Source organism: Herpailurus yagouaroundi, unplaced genomic scaffold (assembly GCF_014898765.1).
Source record: "Herpailurus yagouaroundi ecotype Mexico unplaced genomic scaffold, PumYag 139, whole genome shotgun sequence".
NCBI lineage: Eukaryota > Metazoa > Chordata > Mammalia > Carnivora > Felidae > Herpailurus > Herpailurus yagouaroundi.
In genome coordinates this window covers 19566434-19588576 of record NW_024412394.1, presented here as the reverse complement: position 1 = coordinate 19588576, position 22143 = coordinate 19566434, and the positions used below count along the sequence as shown (strand labels likewise).

The 22143-nt window shown below is 40.7% G+C and overlaps 1 protein-coding gene and 1 long non-coding RNA gene across 13 annotated transcripts in view; one reads left to right on the top strand and one right to left on the bottom strand.

Moving 5' to 3' along the window:
• Nucleotides 1-13193, bottom strand: part of LOC121029598 (uncharacterized) — a 29854-nt gene extending 16661 nt beyond the window's left edge. The window contains exons 1-2 of the long non-coding RNA XR_005789797.1: nucleotides 12630-13193; nucleotides 12155-12379 (exon numbers count right to left, since the gene is read on the bottom strand). This is a non-coding gene — a long non-coding RNA (uncharacterized LOC121029598). The remainder of the gene's footprint in view (nucleotides 1-12154; nucleotides 12380-12629) is intronic.
• The window catches only part of KLHL31 (kelch like family member 31), a 127043-nt gene continuing 116334 nt past the window's right edge, over nucleotides 11435-22143 (top strand). For 10 of the 12 annotated variants that reach the window (XR_005789785.1, XR_005789787.1, XR_005789786.1 and 7 more), the window contains exon 1: nucleotides 12124-12237. The gene's annotated coding sequence lies outside the window, so the exon portion shown is untranslated. Of the gene's footprint in view, nucleotides 11557-11960; nucleotides 12238-22143 lie in introns of those variants that run through there. The other 2 variants (XR_005789795.1, XR_005789791.1) reach the window with 2 other exon arrangements.

The following is a 22143-nucleotide window of genomic DNA, read 5'->3' as shown; positions in this document are numbered from 1 at the left end:
AGGAAGGAAGGAAGGAAGGAAGGAAGGAAGGAAGGAAGGAAGGAAGGGGAAAGAAAGGAAAAGAAAAGGGGAAAGAAAAGAAAAAAACAAAAGAAAAGAAAAGCAGTCATTTATCTTTGCTGATAAATGAATAAATACCCGGCTACTGAAATTTTTCTTTTATGTAACACCAATCTTAACACCCCTTGGAACAAAGTTTCTACAGAACATACTCTGGGTTTTACATAAATAAAAGTAGCTAATTCTAGGTGGGGAGAGCAGGGAGAGTGAAAATATCTTCTTGGTGTCATGGAGAATTCCCTGTTACTGAAAAACTATAAATGGTTAAGTGACTCCTTGCTGAGGATATTCTTGTCTAATCTCAAACCTGAAGAAGTCACTTCTACAAAGTTGCTTCTAATTTTAGAATGGTAGACAATTAGACAACGAACTATGATATGAAGCTCTTCGTGGCAAACTCAATTGCCTACCATGACTAAGGAGAAATGAGAAAACCATCCAGGATAAGTGCTTGGCAAACCCCATGTGGGCAATGGAAACTGATGCGTTGGGGGCATATGCCCTAATGGGTGCAGTCACCACTCAGCTTCAGCTGTTGTTCTCACGTAGATGGACGGGCCCAGTATCGCTAGATTGTATGACTGTTCATGAAACCACCTTTCTATGGAAATTGTTCTATGCAGCAAGATACTGTTCTGTGAAAACCTCTTTATTTAAAACTATTGGCTCAGGGGCACCTGGGTTGCTCAGCTGGTTGAGCATCCAACTTCAGCTCAGGTCATGATCTCACAGTTCATGAGCTCAAGCCCCACATCAGCCTCGCTGCTGTCAGCGCAGAGCCTGCTTCAGATCCTCTGTTTCCCCTGTCTCTCTGCCCCTTCCTCGCTTGAGCTCTCTCTCTCTCTCTCAAAAATGAATATACATTTATTTAAAAAATATATTAGCAGGGTGCCTAGATGGCTCAGTCAGTTAAGCGGCCAACTTCAGCTCAGGTCATGGACTCACAGTTGGTGAGTTCAAGCCCCACATTGGGCTCAATGCTGACAGCTCAGAGCCTGGAGACTGCTTCAGATTCTGTGTCTCCCTCTTTCTCTGCCCTTCTGCCATTTGTGCTGTATCTCTCAAAAATAAATAAGCATTAAAAAAAAGTTTAAAAAATATATTAGTCCAATAAAATAAAAAACAAAAAACCCTGTAAAGGCTAAATTTGGTCCACAGGACAACTGTCTTGAGTCCTCTCACAATGGTGCTCAGAAATGAGTGCCCCTACCCTATGATGTAAACCTGAGGATTTGGGAAGTCCTGTGTCACATTTTCATGTGACACATGTTTGTCATGTTTGCCTCCATCCTGATCAATCCGCCACCTCTTGCTGTGAATGTCTTCTTTACTGCCTGGGAACCAACTTGATTGGAATATGTGAAGAAAGAATGAATATGCATTGAGTGAGGATGTGGAGGGACCTCCTAAGTGGAAACAATAAGGAACCTATAACATCTGAGTTTTGATCATCTTATTCTTTCCAGCTGTTTTCCACATAGCGTGGAGTCACTGTGTTGCCCGAGAGGACTCAGGGACAGCCATCAAGCTTTCAAAAGATAATTTTAATCAATTTTTCTGTTCAGAAATAGCTTTTGCAATTTAAAGCTGTTTTAATATAACATATAATTGATCTCAACTTGCATAAACACAAGGCACTATGGTTTCAAAATTTTAGATGGCTGGCCTTCTTTAAAGGGGGAGGGGCAGGAATGAAAAATGATAGATTTAACTTTACCAAAAAGGTCTCACATCTCTCCTTTCAACTTCTTTAAATCTTCCAGAATGATATCACTCTTGATCATGGTGAGGCAAAGGAAAAATATTTTACTAGAATAGCTAGATTGGAAAAAAGAAGAGCATGGCAGGAAGGACAGAACGAGCCCATCTCTTGTCTAGGGCATTGAATGGAAGGGGCTTTTAGTCTTTCAATTACCTTTTGAAGGTAATTTGACGATGCGACTAATGAGAAACTAATCTTTGGCATCTTTTTTAATCTTGTTTCAATCTTGTTTAATTCCAGGGATAGTGGGTCATTAATGCAAGCAAATGGATCATCCCTAGGGTGACAAGCTTTCTTGAGCACTGACCATGTACCAGGCATCATACCGATATAGAAGTTAAAGAAAAAAAAAAAAAAAAAAAGACCTTGTCCTGTAAGATGTCCCAGGTCAGGGAGGAGAAAACCACATTAATATAATGTAGTAAGTGCCACAAGAGACAGCTATATCCATGCATCACAGGACCATGGAAGGAGGCACCTAACACAACTTGGGCAGAAAAGGAAGAAGACAGGTCAGGGAAGGAGTCTACAAGAAGAAGGTAAATGATGAAGAAACACCACTCAACACTTGGGAATAAAGAAAATTATATCATTTTAACTCACGATGGCCGGGAAAGCAAATCCCTAAATAAGGGGCTTCTACGTTTTAGATGACTCTTCAATAGTGCCAAACTAAAGTGAGTGTTAGTCCTCAGCTTTCATATGTAGATTGTTTTTATTATTTGATGTCTAAAAGCAACCCTCAGTGACTGTACACTTGCAATCATCGGAGAAGCATGCTGTATATTTTGAAAACTGTCATATTTTTTTTTAAAATTTTTTTGAATGTTTTATTTATTTTTGACAGAGAGAGACAGAGCATGAGCAGAGGAGGGTCAGAGAGAGAGGGAGACACAGAATCTGAAGCAGGCTCCAGGCTCTGAGCCATCAGCACAGAGCCCGAAGCGGGGCTTGAACTCACAGACTGTGAGATCGTGACCTGAGCCAAAGTCGGACGCTCAACCGACTGAGCCACTCAGGCACCCCAAAACTGTCATACTTTTAGAAGTGCTTGCAGTGAATATGTTTTCTCCTTTACAAGTGTGTCTTTATACCAAAACAGAACTGCCACCTTTAAAATGTCACAACAGAGCATGTGGCTTGTAAATGTCCTCTTACATCAAGAACCTCTTAACTATACTGAGCATAGTCCATGCGCAATTGGCATCTGTAGAGGCTTTTGGAATGGGCTGCATACATTCATGAATCAGCTATAGTATCCATGAAAGTTTTTACTTCATTGATTGACCTCATGTTTATCTTCCAAAAGTAAGAGTTCAATGGGACCTTTGAACGCCTCTATGCTTGACTTACCTAGCCAATGTTTTCTGCAAAACCTATGTGTTTTCAATAATGAAATAGATCCCTTTGTGTCACCTTGAAAAGGCAATGCTTCATGTCTATTATCTGAAAATTCTTGGCTTAGGAACCCGGCTCTGCCTGTTCCATTTGTTTTAGAGAGTCACTAACAGATCCTCTTTCAAAGATTTACTCCCACAATAAAGATGAGAAACTATCTGTTGTCCCCTGTGACTGATCCCTGAGCTAGTCCTTAGTGATGACAAATAAATTAACACGGGTGAGACCCTGATGTCAGATGACATCTCCAAGCCTTTCTGATATTTAAATAAAATTGGCTTCACCTTTCTAAGTCACAGCCATGCCCTCACCAGGATTTCGGGGAATTACCCAGGGACCTAGGCTCACGTATGTCACCTGTGACTCCAAGTAACTGCTCACCTCCTCAAAGCTCATCTCCATAACTCTCCTGTCATTTTTACTCTGCGCCAATGCGGTGACTTTTCTATGATTTCCACTGAAAACACCCACCCAGAACATTACGTAGAGCAGCCTTTACTCAAACTTTTGTGCCATGGAGAGTATTTACAGTGCAGAAATACAAACTGCTGAGAATGAATCATTAGGCACCTTTGTTGTTACAGGTACATCAGCCACCCTGCATCAGAAATGGCTCCATTTCTGACTCCCTGCCCCCACCACCTGCAGACTACAGCTCACATCTCCTAACTCAGCCCTTCTCCCTCAAGACTCCCACTGGCTCTGTGCTTCCCTGCTTCCAGGCTGCCCTCTCTGAGTTTCCCCCTTCAAGTCCCCCCATTTCATTATACCAAGGAGCTGAGCTCCTGGGCCTGTCAGCTGAGTAACTAAAGAGGAAAGAAATGCACTGAAAGGATACTGTGGAGCCCACGGACTCACTCCTGACCGGCCAGAGAAACAGGCCAGAGAGAGGAAGAGAACAAGCAAAGCCTCTGCAGCTGGAGCCAGAGCGGAGAGCCCCAGACACCACAGCCCCCACAGAACAGTAGAAGCCATGGCAGGAGTCCGAAAACCCCTAGATCCGGACGCAGAGGCCACCACTGGCCCCACTGCCAGTTCTGCTGTGGCAGACAGATGTTGCTGATGCGGCTCAGCCATTCCCCACCGCCCCCCTCGGGCCAGAACAGCTTCCTCTCTGCCCTGCTTCTTTGCGTCATTAGCTCCCAATTTCTTTTCTTTTTTTTTTTTTTTTTTTTTTTAAATTTTTTTTTCAACGTTTATTTATTTTTGGGACAGAGAGAGACAGAGCATGAACGGGGGAGGGGCAGAGAGAGAGGGAGACACAGAATCGGAAACAGGCTCCAGGCTCTGAGCCATCAGCCCAGAGGCCGACGCGGGGCTCGAACTCACGGACCGCGAGATCGTGACCTGGCTGAAGTCGGACGCTTAACCGACTGCGCCACCCAGGCGCCCCATTAGCTCCCAATTTCTAATCTGGGGTGCAGGCATCTGATGAGCCAAACCCATGACTTATGCCCATCCATGCCACAGCTGACAAATTAAGCATCTGGCTTCTTGGCTTTTATGGCAGAGACAGACTCTGCTTGCCACCCAACCTCATACAGTAGAAAATAAGTATACAACCATCAGAAAGGGGTTCACATGTCCAGCAGCCAGACGTAAAAAGTGTCAGCGTCACTTTCTATCACCTGTTTGCCTCCTGGCCTTTCTGGCTCCTTGATGACTCTGCACAACCAAAGACTTACTATAGCCTTGCCTTTGCTAAACAAAGGGCAATCTTCTCCAGCCTCACTGTCTAGGATGCAAAACCTGTCAGTTTTGTTCTCTCAAACTTTCCTGTCTTCTGCCTGAAATTTAAACTGTATATTTCTGGGAACCTAAATTTTAGAAGATGAAGGACATGCTTAAACTCTTCTCAGGCTACTGTTTAAGATGACAGGTCATGATTTCTTTTCCAGGTCCCACTTAAAGAAAAACTTTAAGACCACTTCTGTCCCTAAAGTTCAGTTTTTATTTTGAATAGTTTCTAGTACCTCTTGAGATCATAACAGAAGGAGTAATTATAAGAATAAGAGATACCCTGTTGACTCCCAGAGGCTGCATCTTCCTTCCAACTTTTCTTTATACCTGCACTGTCCATGTATGCAGTGCCTAATACTAACATTGGGCACTTGAAATAAGGCAAATCCAAATGTCAGCACTTGAAATGTACTGAAAGTATAAAAGATTTTGAGCACTTAGTGTTTACTTAGAATGTAAAATATCTCATAATTTTATATCAATTGTCTATTGAAACAATATTATAGATATATTGAGTTCAGTAAAATATATTATTAAATTAATGTCATCTGTTCCCTTTTTCTAATTTCTAAAGCAACTCTTAGAACATTTAAACTTACATATGCTTACATAATGCTTACATTACACTGTTTTGCACTCTGAAATGCACCTGTATTTTTAAATTAATTCCAGTATAGTTAACATACAGTGTATTAGTTTCAGGTGTACAATATAGTGATTCAGCAATTCCATATATCAGTGTCATCAAGATGAGTGTGCTCTGAATCCCCTTCACCTGTTTTACCAATCCCCCCCACCCTGCCAACTCCCCTCTGGTAACCATCTGTTTGTTCTCTATAGTTAAAAGACTGGGTTGGGGAGTTTTTTTAGTTTGTCTCTTCCCCCCCTCCTTATTTGTTTTGTTTCTTAAATTCCACACATGAATGAAATCATATGGCATTTGTGTTTCTCTTAACTGACTTATTTCACTTAGCATTATACTCTCTAGGTCTATCCATGTTGTTTGTAAGGGGCAGGATTTCATTCTTTTTTATGGCTGAATAATACTCCATGGTGTGTGTGTGTGTGTGTGTGTGTGTGTGTGTGTGTGTGTGTCTTTTGTGTGTGTGTGTCTTTTGGGTGTTGAGTTGTATCAGTTTTTTTATATATTTTGAATACTAACCCTTTATTGGATATGTCATTTACAAATATCTCCTCCCATTCAGTAGTTTGTCTTTTAGTTTTGTTGCTTGTTTCCTGCACTCTGCAGAAACTTTTTATTTTACTGTAATCTCAATAGTTTATTTTTGCTTTTATCTTCTTGCCTCAGGAGACATATCTAGAAAGATGTTATTATGGCCAATGTCAGATAAATTGCTGCCTGTGCTCCCTACTAGGATTTTTATGGTTTCAGGTTTCACATTTAGGTCTTTAATCCATTTTGAGTTTATTGTTGAGTATGGTATAAGAAAGTGGTCCGGTTTCATTCTTTTGCATGTGGCTCTCCAGTTTTCCCAGCACCGTCTGTTGATGAGATTGTCTTTCCCCCATTGTATGTCCTTTCCTCCTTTGTTGAAGATTAATTGACCATATAGTTGTGGGTTTCTTTCTGGGCTTTTTATTCTGCTCCATCGATCTATGTGTCTATTTTTGTCCCAATACCATACCATTTTGACTACTACAGCTTTTTTTATATGAAATTTGTCAAATTGGTTTCCATACCACACCCAGTGCTCATCCCAACAGGTGTCCTCCTCCATGCCCATCACCTACCCTCTCCTCCCTCCCACCCACCCCCCCCCATCAACCCTCAGTTTATTCTCAGTTTTTAAGTCTCTTATGGTTTGGCTGTCTCCCTCTCTTTTTTTTTTTTTTCCTTCCCCTCCCCCATGGTCTTCTGTTAAGTTTCTGTTTCTGTTTCTGTTTCTGTTTCTGTTAAGGATCCACATAAGAGTGAACACATATGGTATCTGTCTTTCTCTGTATGACTTATTCCACTTAGCATAACACTCTCCAGTTCCATCCATGTTGCTACAAAAGGCCATATTTCATTCTTTATCATTGCCACGTAGTATTCCATTGTGTATATAAACCACAATTTCTTTATCCATCCATAAGTTGATGTACATTTAGGCTCTTTCCATAATTTGGCTATTGTTGAAACTGCTGCTATAAACATTGGGGTACAAGTGCCTAGAAATCTGGGATTGTGATCACTCCAACTTTGTGTTTCTTTTTCAAGATTGCTTTGGCTATTCAGGGCCTTTTGTGATCCATACAAATTTTAGGATTGTTGGTTCTAGTTCTGTGAAAAATGCTGCTGGTATGCACCTATAATTTTCAGTCAATGAGCATGTAGCCCATTCTATGCCTGCATACTACAAAATGAAAAAAAGCCTTTGAGAGTCAGTTATAACTGAGAATACTCTTCTAAAATTCTTTTGCATGAACAAACCCAAAATTTATTCATCACTCATTTAGCACTTTTCTAAATTAAGTAATCAATTAACCAATTATTGAGCACTAGTGTGTGTCAAATGCTGTGTTGTTGGTTGGGACTAGAGTTATACACAAATCAGATACAGTCACTGTTTCATGCAAAATGAAGTGATTAAAAGCATGGGCCATGGAGCCTGACCACGTGGGTCTAAATTCTGGTTCCATCCATTACCAGCATGTGCTCTAGGATAAGTTAAGAGTTCTTCACTTTTTTAATCTATTAAACATGAATCCTAGCTGGTAAAAATGTTGTGAGGATTATGTTAGCTTATCCATGAAAGGTACATGGAAGGGTTAGTTACCTACTGCTGCATAACTTAGCAGCTTGAAACAATACACATTTATTATCTCACAGTTTCAGTAGATCAGAGATCCAAGCTTAACTGTGAAATCACAGTACTGCACAAAGTACTGCACGGTTTGATTACTAAGTCATTAGCTGATAAGCAAACCTCACAGAGCAGCTTCATGTCAGCCAAGGCCACACACAACTGTGCACAACACATTTGAACTGACAGATTTTGACATGTTACAAATACAACATCGGTGCACACTGGGGATCCCTGGTGCCAGAAACAAAGGCGACAGAAGGAAAAAAACTAGTCCTTAGTGGTTTCCTCCTCCTTGATTTTAACTGAAGCACTCTCTCAAGCTTTGACCAACATACAGAGCTTGATTTCTAGGCTAATGGCTTTGGCCAGGGGTCATGGCAGTGTTAACCACCTGCTGGTGCTTATCCAGGATATTTTTGCCAAGGTTGAGTCTCATCTGAAGGTTCAACTGAAGAAGGATCCACTTGGAAGTTCATGCAGGGGTGTTGGCAGGATTCACATCTTTGGGGGAATGTTGGACTAAGGGCTTCATTTTCTAGAGGTTGTTCCTTGCCTGGGTATTTCAGATGTTGCACTGAGCTTCATTAAAGACAGGAATAGAGAAAGTCTTCTTTTAATGTGGAAATAGGAATCTCTTGCAATCTAGTCATAGAAATCATAGTCCCTCAACTTTGAGGTATTCTATTGTTTAGAAGTAAGTTGCTGAAAGCTAAGAGATTATTTAATGCTATGAATCCAGGAGGCAGAGATCATTTGGGGACCATCGTAGAAGCTACCTACCACAGTTACCTGGTACGGAGTAAGTGCATGCTAGCTTTTGTTATTTATGGCACTTCTGGTCCAATGAGGGGTTGTTGAACTGTGAAGTGGAAGGGGAAATAGATGGTACCTTGGGAGCAAGTATGATGACTTAAGGCCAGAGAGAGAGGTGGTATATTTGAGGTACTTGGAGAGGACTGGCTTTGCTAGAGCATGAAGATATTGTAGAGGAAAACAGGGATCAGGTGGCTGAAAGGCAATGTAAGCCAGAGAGAGATTTGGGACTTTATCCTGAGGAAATGGAAAGCTATTGAATTTTCTGCAGGGAAGTTACATGACCAGATTTGAAAATATCACTTTGGTTACATTGTGTTAAGGACAGTTTGGAGAGAAGCAAGAGTAGACACAGGAAAGCCATTTTGGGGGATTTCATAATGGTTCAAGTGAGAGGTGATGATAGCCAGGGCCATAATGGCAGCAGTGGGAAATATATTACAGATATGTAATGACAGGACATGGTGAATTATAAGATGTGGATACAGGGGTGCAGGGTGGTGAGGAAGAGGCAAATGATGATCCCAAGTTCACCCTTTATAGAACTAGATGAGTGATGGCTTGTATACTACCAAAGGCAATATTGGGGAAAGAACATATTTTGAGGGAAAAGATGACTTTAATCCTGGAAATAATGAATTTTAAGGAGCCTGTGAGATATCTAAGGATGTCTGAGATCATCTGCCAAATGCAGCTTTGAGGACTGAAGAGAGTCGAGGACAGCTCTGAAGCACTTTGATCTTCAAAAGTTGCACAGAAGATCTTCTTCAAGAAAAGGAAAATGAGAATAAAAGACCAGAGAAATTGGAGAAAAGTCAAAACCAATAGGAAGAAAAAAATGTTAGTAGAAGTGATTGGTCAACTGTGTGGAATAATTCAGAAAGGTCAGGCTCTGACAAATGTCCAAAAAACTAGTTACTCGGGGTTATTTATGACCCTGGCACTAGCACTTTGGTAGAAGGGCAAACAGGGAAACTTAGTTGGATTGATTTGGGAAGAAAATGGGAAGCAACATGATAGAGGCTACAGATATAAATACACACAATACATCTGAGAAGGTTGCCTATAAAGAAGTGAAGAGAAATATGGCATTTTCTGGAGAAAATATGGACAAAATTGAAAGCTTTGTTTTGTTGCACTTGTTTTAAATAGAAGAGTTTGTGTACCATTAAATATAGGTAGAAATTGGCCAGCAGAAATGGGGGTGGGGGGTACAGGAGAGTAGGAAGAATTGATACAGCAAGGTTCCTGAACAGATGGCTATGTCTGTAACCCAAAGCACCAGCAGAGGGGTTTAGAAGGAGGGGCTGTTCCATTTTAACAAGGCAAAGAAAGAAAGGTTGTGTACTTCGTCCTGGTGGATTTGGTATTGGAACACTGAATGTGTTCTGATAGAATGGTTTCTATTGCCTTTTTAACAAACCCTTTCCTTCAGATGTTGAGTAGCCCAAGCATTCTAAATCCTCACTACTCCAAGTGTGGCCCTGGGACCAGCAATATCAGCATTACCTGTGAGCTTGTTAGAAAAACAGAATCGGGGCACCAGGGTGGCTCAGTGGGTTGAGTGTCCGACTTCAGCTTAGGTCATGATCTCACAGTCAGTGAGTTCCAGCCCGGCATCGGGCTCTGTGCTGACAGCTCAGAGCCTGGAGCCTGCTTCAGATTCTGTGACTCCCTCTCTCTCTGCTCCTCCCCTGCTTGCACTCTATCTCTCTCTGTCTCTCAAAAATAAACGTTAAAAAGAAAAGAAAAACAGAATCTCGGGCCCCACCCCAGGCCTACCTTGTCAAAACTGATTTTTAACAAGGTTCCCAGGTCATTCCTTCTTACTTCTTGAAGGACCTTTCCATCATCATAAATACTGATATAAGCTGATTTTTATCATTCTACTAAGGTGACAGTTGAATGCCCTGGCCCTTGACTGCATCAAGGAGGTGGAAACAGGAAGGATCACATGGAAGTGGTCCTCTATTAGTTTTATGTAAACCATAGAATAAAGAACTTCTTTGATTTATTTCTGACACATTCGAAGCTGAAGATCTATGGGTGAAAACAAAGAATTAAAAAAAAAAATCAGAATAGTTTCCCATTCTAAAAAAGCTGAATGGAATTTAAGTAGAAGTGATAACTAAGATTCTAACCAGTGAGCTGAGAGGTGACAGGAGGACTAAGCCCAGTACCTACGGAAATCATAGAATCATAGAGTTGGAAAGATACCAGACGTGATCTAGTGCAAGGGCCAGCCAGAGCGATAGTCCCTCCTACCTCATCCAATCCTATAGCTTCTTTTATTTCCCTGCTTCCCCTCATAAGGAACTGGCTCCTTTTCATCATTAGGATCCTTTTTCATCATTAGAACCCAGTTGTTACCGGAATTTTCCTTTCTTATTTTTAATATTTCCCTGGACTTCCACCCATGGGGCCCAAATTTGGCCTTGTTAGGTTGCAAGAATTTTTACTGAATCCCTTGTTGCACAACAACCCCCAAAACACTTGACACAGGAGTTTCATCTATCCTAAGTCCTCTCTCGATACTTTGCTTCAGACAGGCCCAATATGCACAGCTTCTGAAGTTCTCTTCATTCCAGACATTTCCTTCAGGATGCAGAATAATTTCCCAGTGTGCCAAGGGGCAAAGCAATGCCTAACACATCACCTGAGTAATGAAGACTAATTTAGAACATTAATTTTCCCTGATCCATTTCTCCATTATTGCAGCCTAATATCACATTAATGCTTCACAGCCATTTCACACTCTTGGTGTCTATTAAAAGCTTGTGGTCAATTGTAATCCTCTGATTTTTTTTTTCACAGGAAGTGCTGCCAAAGTGGACATCTTTCCACCTGCCTGTATGCCAGAGTGTGTGTTCATCGCAGACCTCCCTGTGCATCACTGCAGAGTCAGGGACTGGTCGCAAACCTCACTCTGTTCAACTATACCATGACCGTAATGATGTCGATATCACATGTGAGGTATCAAAGAACACACCTTGTCCTCCTAAACATGTGCTCCTCTTCTAAAGAACAATCTATTTATAAACTCGGGCTTTGGGGAGGACCTGAGGTGACCAGGCTATTTACCGTTCTAGAAGCTAATTTGTGATTCACAGCCTTCCCTTCTTCTTACCAAGGATGCCTTCCCTGTCCCTGCTTCCAATAATTAAATACCCAGCTAATTAATTTCCTTTCCTCACACCCAAGGTGACTGACTCTTGACTCTTTTTTTTTAAACTACTGAGCAGGTCAAGAAACCCAACCCCTCCCCAGCAACCAGAGCCCCGCCTCTGCCCCAGGAGGCTGAGAGTTGAAGGCCAGGGGGGGTGCGGCTGGGGGGGGGGGTCCCCTCCTACTCCAGGCCAGTCGGGCTGAAGAGCTCAAGCTCTGAGGAGCTCAAGCTCTGACGCCTCATTTGGTTGGCCGGCCAAGGGTCACTCTAAAAATTGCTGCTGCTGGGACTTTGTCAGGTGGCTGCTGGTGGCTCCCCACCGCATTTTCCTTCTCCCTCCCTCCCTCCCTCCCTCTCTCTCTCCACAGATTGCTTCCCAAGAGGAGCCTGCTGCTGAAAACTCACCATCACACGTCTGGACGCCACTTCGCACAGGAGGGTAAGGAGCTGGGGCCACGCTCTCCAATTCCTGTCTTCTAGATTCGAGGGTGCGTATGGGTGTGTGGGTGCGAGAGGGTGGCCGTGACCGCGTGCTCCCGACTCCGGAGCAATTCACTGACTGCCGTCTACAGCGGGCGGTAACGTTCTGTGCCTGTGCCCGATGGGAAATTGGGAGCCAGAAAACATTTTCTTGAAATGTAAGGAGTGCCATAGATTAGGAGAATGCCTAGGGATAGAAATGCATGAGAGGGATGCCTTTAAATAGTAAAACTGCTAGTCGTTTCTATTAATAATTTTAAGTCTCTAAGGCCTAATGTATTTTTTTTCTTCCTCTCTATTTTATAAGGAAAGGAGGGACAAAGTAACATTCTTAGGTTTGGTTCACAAGGTTTAGAATTCCCTCTTCATTTTGATCAGGAACCATGTAAACATTTAGTACCTGATCCATTTAGATGAAATACAGTCCGTTTCAACTCAGCACAAAAGTCAGATTAACTCTGAATTCCCAGAAATATTCCTACTGGCAAGATAGAAACTCTCCCTATGAAAAGAAAGTATTGTTGACTGAACCATAAGACAAATTTTTGTTCCCGATGTACACATATGGCTATGCTGATCATACGTTTTAGGTTAGAAATGAAACGGTAAAGTGGAACCCCCCCCCCTCAAGTCCAACTTAACTTAAAATGGCAAGCAGCAGAGGCTGGAGTGTTTCTATTCCAGGAGTCAGTCCTGATGAGCTCGGACAGATGCAGCCACAGGAATGTGACAGGACAGGGAGAAGGCGCAGCTGATTCGCCCCTTTGGCAAAGGACACATTCTGGGATCCCAGCTCATTCTGGCATGAGAGGGACAGTGACACTTTAGCACACATGGCTTTTCAGCTTGCCCCATGTGGAGTCTCTCCCAGGAGGCAAGGGTGGAGGGCAGCAGAAAAGAGAATGTTCTTAAATATAAAGTGACAATTCTTTTCTATAGTCAGCTCTAGAAGATTTTCATTTGAGACCTGTATCAGGCCGGGACACAGTGTAGTTCTTTCACAGTGACTTGCCCACTCCTTGAAGACAGTAGAATTTTGTGACTATTTCTTGTCTGACCATTCTCAGCCCAATGGTTCTGGGTCTATTTTGGGTTACAGGCCCTTTTCAGAAGATTTCATGAAATCTCTAAGCCCACTCTACAGAAAAACACAAACACACAGGTGTAACATGTTTCATAATATTCCAGAAATTTTCATGGAATTCACGGACTCACTTGAAACCTTAGCCAGAGCAAGGTTTCCAGATAAAATACAGGATACCCAAACTACATTTGAATTTCAGATAAACCACCCAGTTTTTTGTATAAGTATGTCCCAAATATTTCAGGGGATATACTTATTCTAAAATATGATTCAAGGTTTATCTGAAATTCAAATTTAACTGGACATGTCGTATTTTTATTTGCTAAATCTGTAAATCTCCTGTCCCAGTTGGTTTATTTGTATCTGATAAAATTGATTGTAGGGTTCTGAAAAACCATATTGAGGGGAGAAAAGATATGGGACCAGACTTTGACAATTCTGGCAGCCAAAGCCAGCTGTTTCACCTTAACTCTCTGTAAACTTTTAGAACTGAGAGGTACACATTTTCTCATTTGATGGATGATTGAAGTGAATTCCTACTCGGTTGAGGTTTTGCCATACTTCCATTAGATGGTTAGAGCAAAAAGATCACCAAAACTCAATTTCCAGTTCTGTGACAACCAAAGAGACATTAATCTGAATAATTACATTTCCAACCAGTCCCACAACCCGTATACATACAAAAGTCTAAGAAGAGATTTCAACAAAACCAAAACCAAACATTTTAGTACTAGTTCCTTGCATCCTGTGTGCGGTCTTAGTGAGTGGAATTACAATCAACTCTGCGTATGGTTTCTGTATCCTTTACACATAAAAGCCAGGCGCAATTCTCTAGCTAAGTTAAACCATATGGAATTAATACTTGTTTTTAAACAAAAATTGATAATTTCATATTCATCCCAACACATAATAAAAGGAAGTGCTTTATTCTCTGATCAACACATTCCTGTAGGATCTCCTTGAACCTATTTCTGTTTTTGGCTTACCCAACCGATTAGAGTTTTATATCTTTACTACCCATAACAGGATTAAGAAATCCACAGACTCTGCTCCTCCTCAAATTTATTTTACATTCAAAAAGGCATTTCCTTTATTTTAGTGTTTGGAGTTTTTATAACTCCATTTCGTGTTCTCTGTATCCAAATTTTTATCTTAGAACCTTGGTTCTGCCTCACTTAGTCTGTGTCTTCCCATGCTGGAAAGAGCTAACTTTTTAACCTGCTACAGAGTTTAGCCTACCCTGGGTCTAAGAGAGGTGATTATAGGGGTCAGGACTCAATCTGGGTTTGAATCTGTGCTCCACTGCACACTACATACTTGTGTGACCTTGATACGTTTTTAAACTCTCTCTGAACCTTAATTTCTTCATTGGTAAAATGAACATAATATACCCTATCTTTTAGGATTTCAGTGGTGCTTAAATTAAAAAAAAAAAGTCACATCAAGTACTTAACTCAGGGCTCAGCACACAGTAAGGTCTCAATTAATAAATGCTAGCTATATAATTATTTTGAACAGACATGGAGGTAACAGTTTACATTTAATACATAGTGTAGATTCATGCTTGGTGGTTTATAGTTAGGAATTAATTATGAATGTACTTAAATTTGGCAAATACGAAAGATGATGAAAACTGTGATGGCTCACATGACTGTTGCCATGTGTTCATCAGATGTTGAATACATGACACCATCGTAATAGAAATGACACGAGAGCCAAGATCTGCGGTGGACAATGGGAGGAAAGTGTGGAATTGCATCCCTAGTACCCTTCTACCTAGTTTCTAATGGGCAGTCCTTCCAGGGGACCCAAGAGGCTGCTCCGGGTAATATTGGACAGAGCAGAGACAGAAGGAGGGAGGCTATGGTGTCCATCACCAGAAAAAGAGAATTGTCTGGGGTTTCTGCACAGAATGAAGGGATAGTTTGGAAGTATAGCGAGCTTTCTATAACCCTCTGCACCCTGTGCAGTCTTTCACCCAAAAAGAGAAGGGAAAGGAAAGGATTTGCAGTGCCTTCCGTTATACTTAGCTGTTCATCCCATTACACAACCTCTTCTGCTGTAACTAACTGGACCAGTTCCTCTTTCCAGTGAGTCCTACTATGGTAGGGGCTGTGTGAAAACTGCAAGTCCTAACTGTCTCAGGGAGCATGTGTGGTTCTTCCTTTCTTTGATCCTGGAGTGGTGGTGGGGAGGCCCACAGCTTCCTAGAGCCCCCCTGGGTAGGGAGGGAGAATCAAGCCTGTTGTGCTTTAAGAAGAACAGAGAAACAGTCTTGAAACTCTCCCAGCCTAGGACACCTCAGCAAGGCTGTGCTTCTCACCATCTAGACCATGACCCCAGTCAAAGCCTTCCTAACCTCCCTCTATGGTAACTGTGGTCATTGCCCTGCCAAGAAGCCTGGACAATGTCTCAGCAGCTTGACCACAAGACACTCACTCAGTTAAAAAAAGAGAAAAAAGCTTTAAAAAAAAATAACAGTAATTAAAACCCTCATCCAACTGTGAGTTAATATATAATTGAATCAATGAAAGCGGAATGCTTTCAAAATTTATTGCTTAATTTCTAGGTTATACTCTAGATTACATATGAACATATGTATGCAACTCATTTGTAAAACATCTGTTCCTCACAACCACGTTGTGGGGCTGTCACTGTGACCATCATCAGCCATCACTTACAGTATGACCCAGGGCACACAGTGAACATTTGTATAATTGTAGAAGAAACAGTAAAGTGTTCCTGTACAAATTGTTTCTGAATATATGTTTGCATATGACCTGAGTGACTGAGCATTTGCATTTGCAGTGACTGAGTAATATATCTTGTAAATATTCAGTTCTTTCTGATCATTCGTTGTACAATCAGCTTGGAAGCCCAGCGCCATGACGGAATGAGTAAATAGCAGTGGATTAAATTGTTCCACTTTACCTTCACACATCTGCTCCTTAGGCTGCCCTTTTACAACCCCCTTCCTTTCAAGCTGTCCTTGCTCTTCATTTAAATGTGACTGTGAAAGAATGATGGTCGGTCACGTGGCACGGTGAGTGTATATGTGTGTGTGTGCACACATACACCCACTGTAACATCCCTGTGCCTGTACTCCCCAGCAAGGCCCCAGGGTGAGGGATCTGTAGAGTTTGTTGGAGGCTTGTCTGTCTGCCTGATGAGAACGGAGCCTCTTGGGTTTTGATCTGCCATAATGAGAAAGCTAGTCTTCTCTGCAGTAGGGCCCTGAGTAGCTGCCCTTACCACTCTTACTGACCTGTAATCCTCCTCGAATTGAGAAAAGCAGTGGCCAGAGCCCCATGCAGGGCCAATAGGAATTAGAGGAGCAGGCCCAGTGGAAAAGCATCTGTCGGGATACAGGAGCCCGTGAACATCTCTGCAGCCTAGAGGACATCGTCAGAACTTTGCCCAGCTTCAGAGCAGTGACTGACCCTCAGAGTCCTGTGAGGAGTCTTTAGGGTCCTTATTGGAGGAACATAGCCCACACTAAGAACACCTGGCCAGGTGGATACACAGCCTCACCTCCAAGGTGCACATCTAGAAAAAGGATGTAGTGGCAGCTCTAGTACAGAATGATTGAATATGTGAGCATGTCTGGGAAAATATGGCCACTAGGAAGTTGAAGGCAAGCTCTCGTTTCAGTAGTCTTTTATAGTCTCCTGACGACTTCTCTCCCTCTAACTCGCCTAGAGAGAGCTTAAGAAGCCAGTTACCTGGATTTTGAGGGCTCTAAAAGACCTCTCTTATTTTAAAAATGTACATATTAAAATGTTACCTAGAATATTAATTAAGTGATGCCTGGGTGGCTCAGCCAGTCAGGCTTGCGACTTCGGCTCAGGTCATGATCTCGTGGTTCGTGAGTTTGAGCCCTGTGTCAGACTCTGTGCTGATGGCTCAGAGCCTGGAACCTACTTCAGATTCCGTGTCTCCCTCTCTCTCTGCCCGTCCTCTGCTTGCGCTCTCTCTCTCTCTTTCAAAAATAAATAAACATTTAAAAAATGTCAACAAAGAGCATGTCTTAAAAATAAATAAAATAAAATTAAAATAAAATAAAATAAAATAAAATAAAATAAAATAAAATAAAATAAAATAAAATAAAATAAAATTTTAATTAATAGGGGTACCTGGCTGCCTCAGTCGGTAGAGCACGCAACTCTTGATCTTGGGGTTGTGGCTTTGAGCCCATGTTGGGTATAGAGATTACTTAAAAATAAAATGTTATTAAAATATTAATTATACTAAATTAATTTAACTGATTAATATTATTTAAAATATCATTTAAATAATAAAATTATATATACATAATAAACAGCTGACCCTTGAGCAACATGGGGGCTAGGGGAGCCAAACCCCTGCACACTCAAAAATCTGTGTATAGCTTTTGACTCCCCCAAAACTTAACTACTGATCACAAGGACCATAAGACATCACGTTTTGCTGCCATAAAAAATTTCCTGGAGAGACAGACTGTTTATGCAGAGGTGATTAGGGTCACACAGCGTGTTAAGAGAATATTTGCAACTCTTGAGCTCACTGCAGTAGCAACAGGAGGGTGCTGCAAAATTATTACAATTAATTTTATGCAGTTATGACTTAATTCTGCATCTTTATGTTTGTTTACGTTTCTCTCAACTACAAATGGTGCCACGCATGGTCTGTGTTTGTATGTGTACGTTTTCATAAATTTTAAATTGTTTATAATAGGTTTGTGTGTATCTTATGGTAGCAGATGATAAAATAGACTAGTATCTACATACATTTTATGCATTCATGACGTACCAGACTTTTTAATTTTTTCACTATTTCTAGATTATATGGTTTGTCTGCAAGTGTTTTCAATTATTGCAAATCTCCAAAAAAACCTCCAATGTATTTATTGAAAAACCTGTGTGGAAGTTCAGTCCAAGAGTCAACTGTACATACACATGTACATAAATGAAAGATAGATATGTATATATCTACATCTATATCTATATCTATATATAATATATATCTATTATATATATATAATATATATATCTATATCCAAATATATATATATCCAAATATATATATAGATATCTATATATCTATAATATATATAATATCTATATCTATATCTATATATAATATATATATCTATATATCTATATCTATATCTATATCTATATATAAAGGAAATTAAAAGTGGCAACAGGAGATAAGAGACGGAGGCCTGGAAGAACTTTTACTGATTTCACTAGGGCCTCAGGTCATCTTCTTCTCCCTTCCTGGAGATTTCTTAATCCTTCTTGATCACATACTAATTTATTGAGTTCAGGCCCTTCCCAGAATCCAACAACCTTTATGTTTTGGCCTAATATGCCTGCCCACCTATCCCTCATGACAGCCATCTGAGTCTGCATGTACCATGCTGAGTCATGCCTCCCTGCTTCAGCATGAGGCATTTCCTCTACTACTAAGTGATCTTATCTGCGCCCACCCCCCCACCCACTCCTCTTAAAAACCCTTTGTCTTGTACCAGGACCAGCAAAACCTATTTTCTGCAAACCCTCCCATCCCAACACCACTTCACCAAAATAAGCCTTGTATTTGAATCCTTAGGCCCAGTCTTACAGGTTCAATCTGTTTCATGTAATTTTGTGTTGCTACATAACCGATAACCAAATGTCCCAAGCCTTCTAAATTTCTAGGGTTACCTTTATCATTCATATCAAAATAAAAATAATCTGCTCCTCATACTGCATAATTGCACAAATTCCATTTCTCTCCCTAGGATTTTCAAAAATTCTTAGAAATGTTCATAGTTTCTAGAAACACCCCCCTGCTTCCAGGTTGCTGTTTGCCATTTCTCATTCTGGGTCCCTGTGTATGCTTGTCCCCTGCTCCTCATGATTGCTTTTCCATAATGTGGCATCTTTCTCTGATTCGCTTCACTTCAAGGCTTAAACAAGTTACTTTCCTATTCCCAAAGACCCACAACACAATGTTGTTGATTTTTATGAAAATGATTGAAATTTTTTGAATGCTCACTTTTTGCTAGATACTCGGCTGAGTGCTGTATAGGCATTAATTTCTCATTACGTTTTCATTTGCAACCTTGCAGGCAGGCACTATTATTATCTTCACTTTAAAGACAAGTCAGTGGAGACTCTAAGAGGTTAGGTAATCTATGGTGAGTCTTACTTTGGATTAGTAGCAGAGCTGTATTTATATCACATTTCATTATCATTTAGTTTGAAATATTATCTAATTTCTCTTGTGACTTCTTCTTTGACACATGGATTATTTAGAAGTATACTGTTTAATTTCCAAATAATGGTGGTTTTTCTAGATTATTGTTACTAATTTCTAAATTTAATTCCAGTATGATCAGAGAATGTACTCCGTATGGCTTCAGTGCCTTTAAGTTTACTGAGACATGTTTTGGGGTTCAGCATAGGGTCTGATCTGTCTTGGTAAGAGTACCATGTGCACCTGAGGAGAATTTGTATTCTGCAGTTGTTGGGTGTAATGTCATAGAAATACCAGTTAAGTCAAGGTGATTAATAATGTTGTTCAGGTAATCTATACCTTTACTTATTTCTTTGCCTAGTAGTTCTGTTAGTGTCTGGGAGTTATTAATATTTTCAAGTATAATTGAGGAATTGCCCATTTCTCCTTTTAATTCTGTCACTTGTTTTGCTTCACCTAACTTTGAAAGTCTGTTATTGGGGCGCCTGGGTGGCTCAGTCGGTTAAGCCTCCGACTTTGGCTTAGGTCATGATCTCATGGTCCGTGAGTTCGAGCCCCGCGTCGGGCTCTGTGCTGACAGCTCAGAGCCTGGAGCCCGTTTCAGATTCTGTGTCTCCCTCTCTCTCTCTCTGACCCTCCCCTGTTCATGCTGTCTCTCTCTGTCTCAAAAATAAATAAACGTTAAAAAAAATTTTTTTAATAAATAAATAAAACGAAAGTCTGTTATTTGCACATATATGTTTATATTTGTTATATTCTCATGATGATTTGACCTTCTTATCATTATGAAATTCCCTCTTTACCAATGGTAATTGTTTTTTTATTGAAATGTATTTCACCTGATATTAACATATCCACTCCAGTCTTCTTATGTCTACTATTTCTATAGTAAATCTTTTTGTACCCATTTATTTTTTACCTATCTGTGTCTTTATATTTATAGTGAGTCTCTTGTAGACAGCATATATTTGGGTCTTACTCTTGCTTTTCTTATCCGTTCTGAGAATCTGTGCCTGTTAACTGTAATGTTCTACCCACTGACATTTAATGTAATTAGTAATATAATTGGATTTAGGTTTACCATTAAATTACTTAGCGGGGGTTTTGTCCCCTCTAATTTTTGTCTCTCTTCTCCAACTTCCCTGCCTTCTTTTGAATTCCATTTAATCTATTGCTCTTTCAGCTATACTTGGCATTCTTTTTTTAATGTTTTTATTTATTTTTGAGAGAGAGAGAGAGTACAAACAGGGGAGGGGCAGAGAAAGGGGGGTACAGGGGATCTGAAGTGGGCTTCATGTTGAAAGCAGGGAGCCCAATGCAGGGCTCAAACTCACAAACTGTGAGATCATGAGCGAAAGTCGGACACTTAATCAACTGAGCCACCCAGGCGCCCCGTACTCTGCATTCTTTAAGTGGTTATTCTAGGGCTTTGCTGTCCAATACCATGGTCATCAGTCACATGTGACTATTAAACACTTTAAGTGTAGCTAGTCCAAAATGAGCTGCACTGTAAGTATAAAATACACCTTGCATTTTGAAGACTTGGGATGAATGAAGAATGTAAAATATCACATTAATAATTTTATACCAATTACATAGTGAAATGATAATATTTTGCATGTATATGGTTGAATAAACCATATTATTAAAATTAATTTCACTTGTTTCTTTTTAACATTTTAATGTCACTACTGGAAATTCTTTAATTGCATGTGTGACTCATGTTACATTTCTATTGGACAGCACTACTCTAGAGATTACAATATGCAAAGTTAAATTCTCACAGGCTACAGAAGTTAATATTTACCATTTCGCACAAAATGTAGTAACCTTGCAACCATATAGATTCACTTACCATCACCCCACCCTTTATGCTGTAATTGTTGTATGTGCTACATCTAGAAATATTAGAAACCCCGCAAGACAATTTATCAATTTTGCTTTGAAGAGTTGTATGAATTTTAAAGAAGAATAGAGGGAAAAAAAGTCTTTTATATGCATCCAGATATTTATCATTTCTGATACATTTCATTCCTTCCTGAAGATCTAAATTTCCACTGAGTTCCCCTTTGAGGATCTCTCTTTCCCAGAATTCCCAGCTCACTTTGTAGTGGATGTGATTGCCACAAACTGTCCTCTGGTTCTTCAATGCAGCGATACTTTCTGTTGGAGGTGTAGCTGCCCCTTGAAGTGCCAGTTGCAATCTGCTCTTAGGCAAAAAGCCACCAACAAAACAAAACAACCCACAAAAAAACCACCCCAAAACTTTTCAAGGGTAGGGGAACTCATCCTATGCTATTTCTTTTTTCCAACTCTTGACTCCTCTACAAAATCACCCTGCCTTTATTTTTTTTAAGTTTATTTATTTATTTTGAGTCTCTGAGAGAGCACAAGCAGAGGAGGGGCAGAGAGAGAGAGGGAGACAGAGAATACCATGCAGGCTCTGTCCGCACTGTCAGCACAGAGCCCAATGCAGGGCTTGAACTCAGGAGCTGTGAGATCATGACCTGAGCAGAAATCAAGAGCTGGAGGCTTAGCGATCTGAGCCCCCCAGGCACCCCACATCCTGCTTTTTATACTCCCTACAGTCACTTGATAGTTTCCCCTG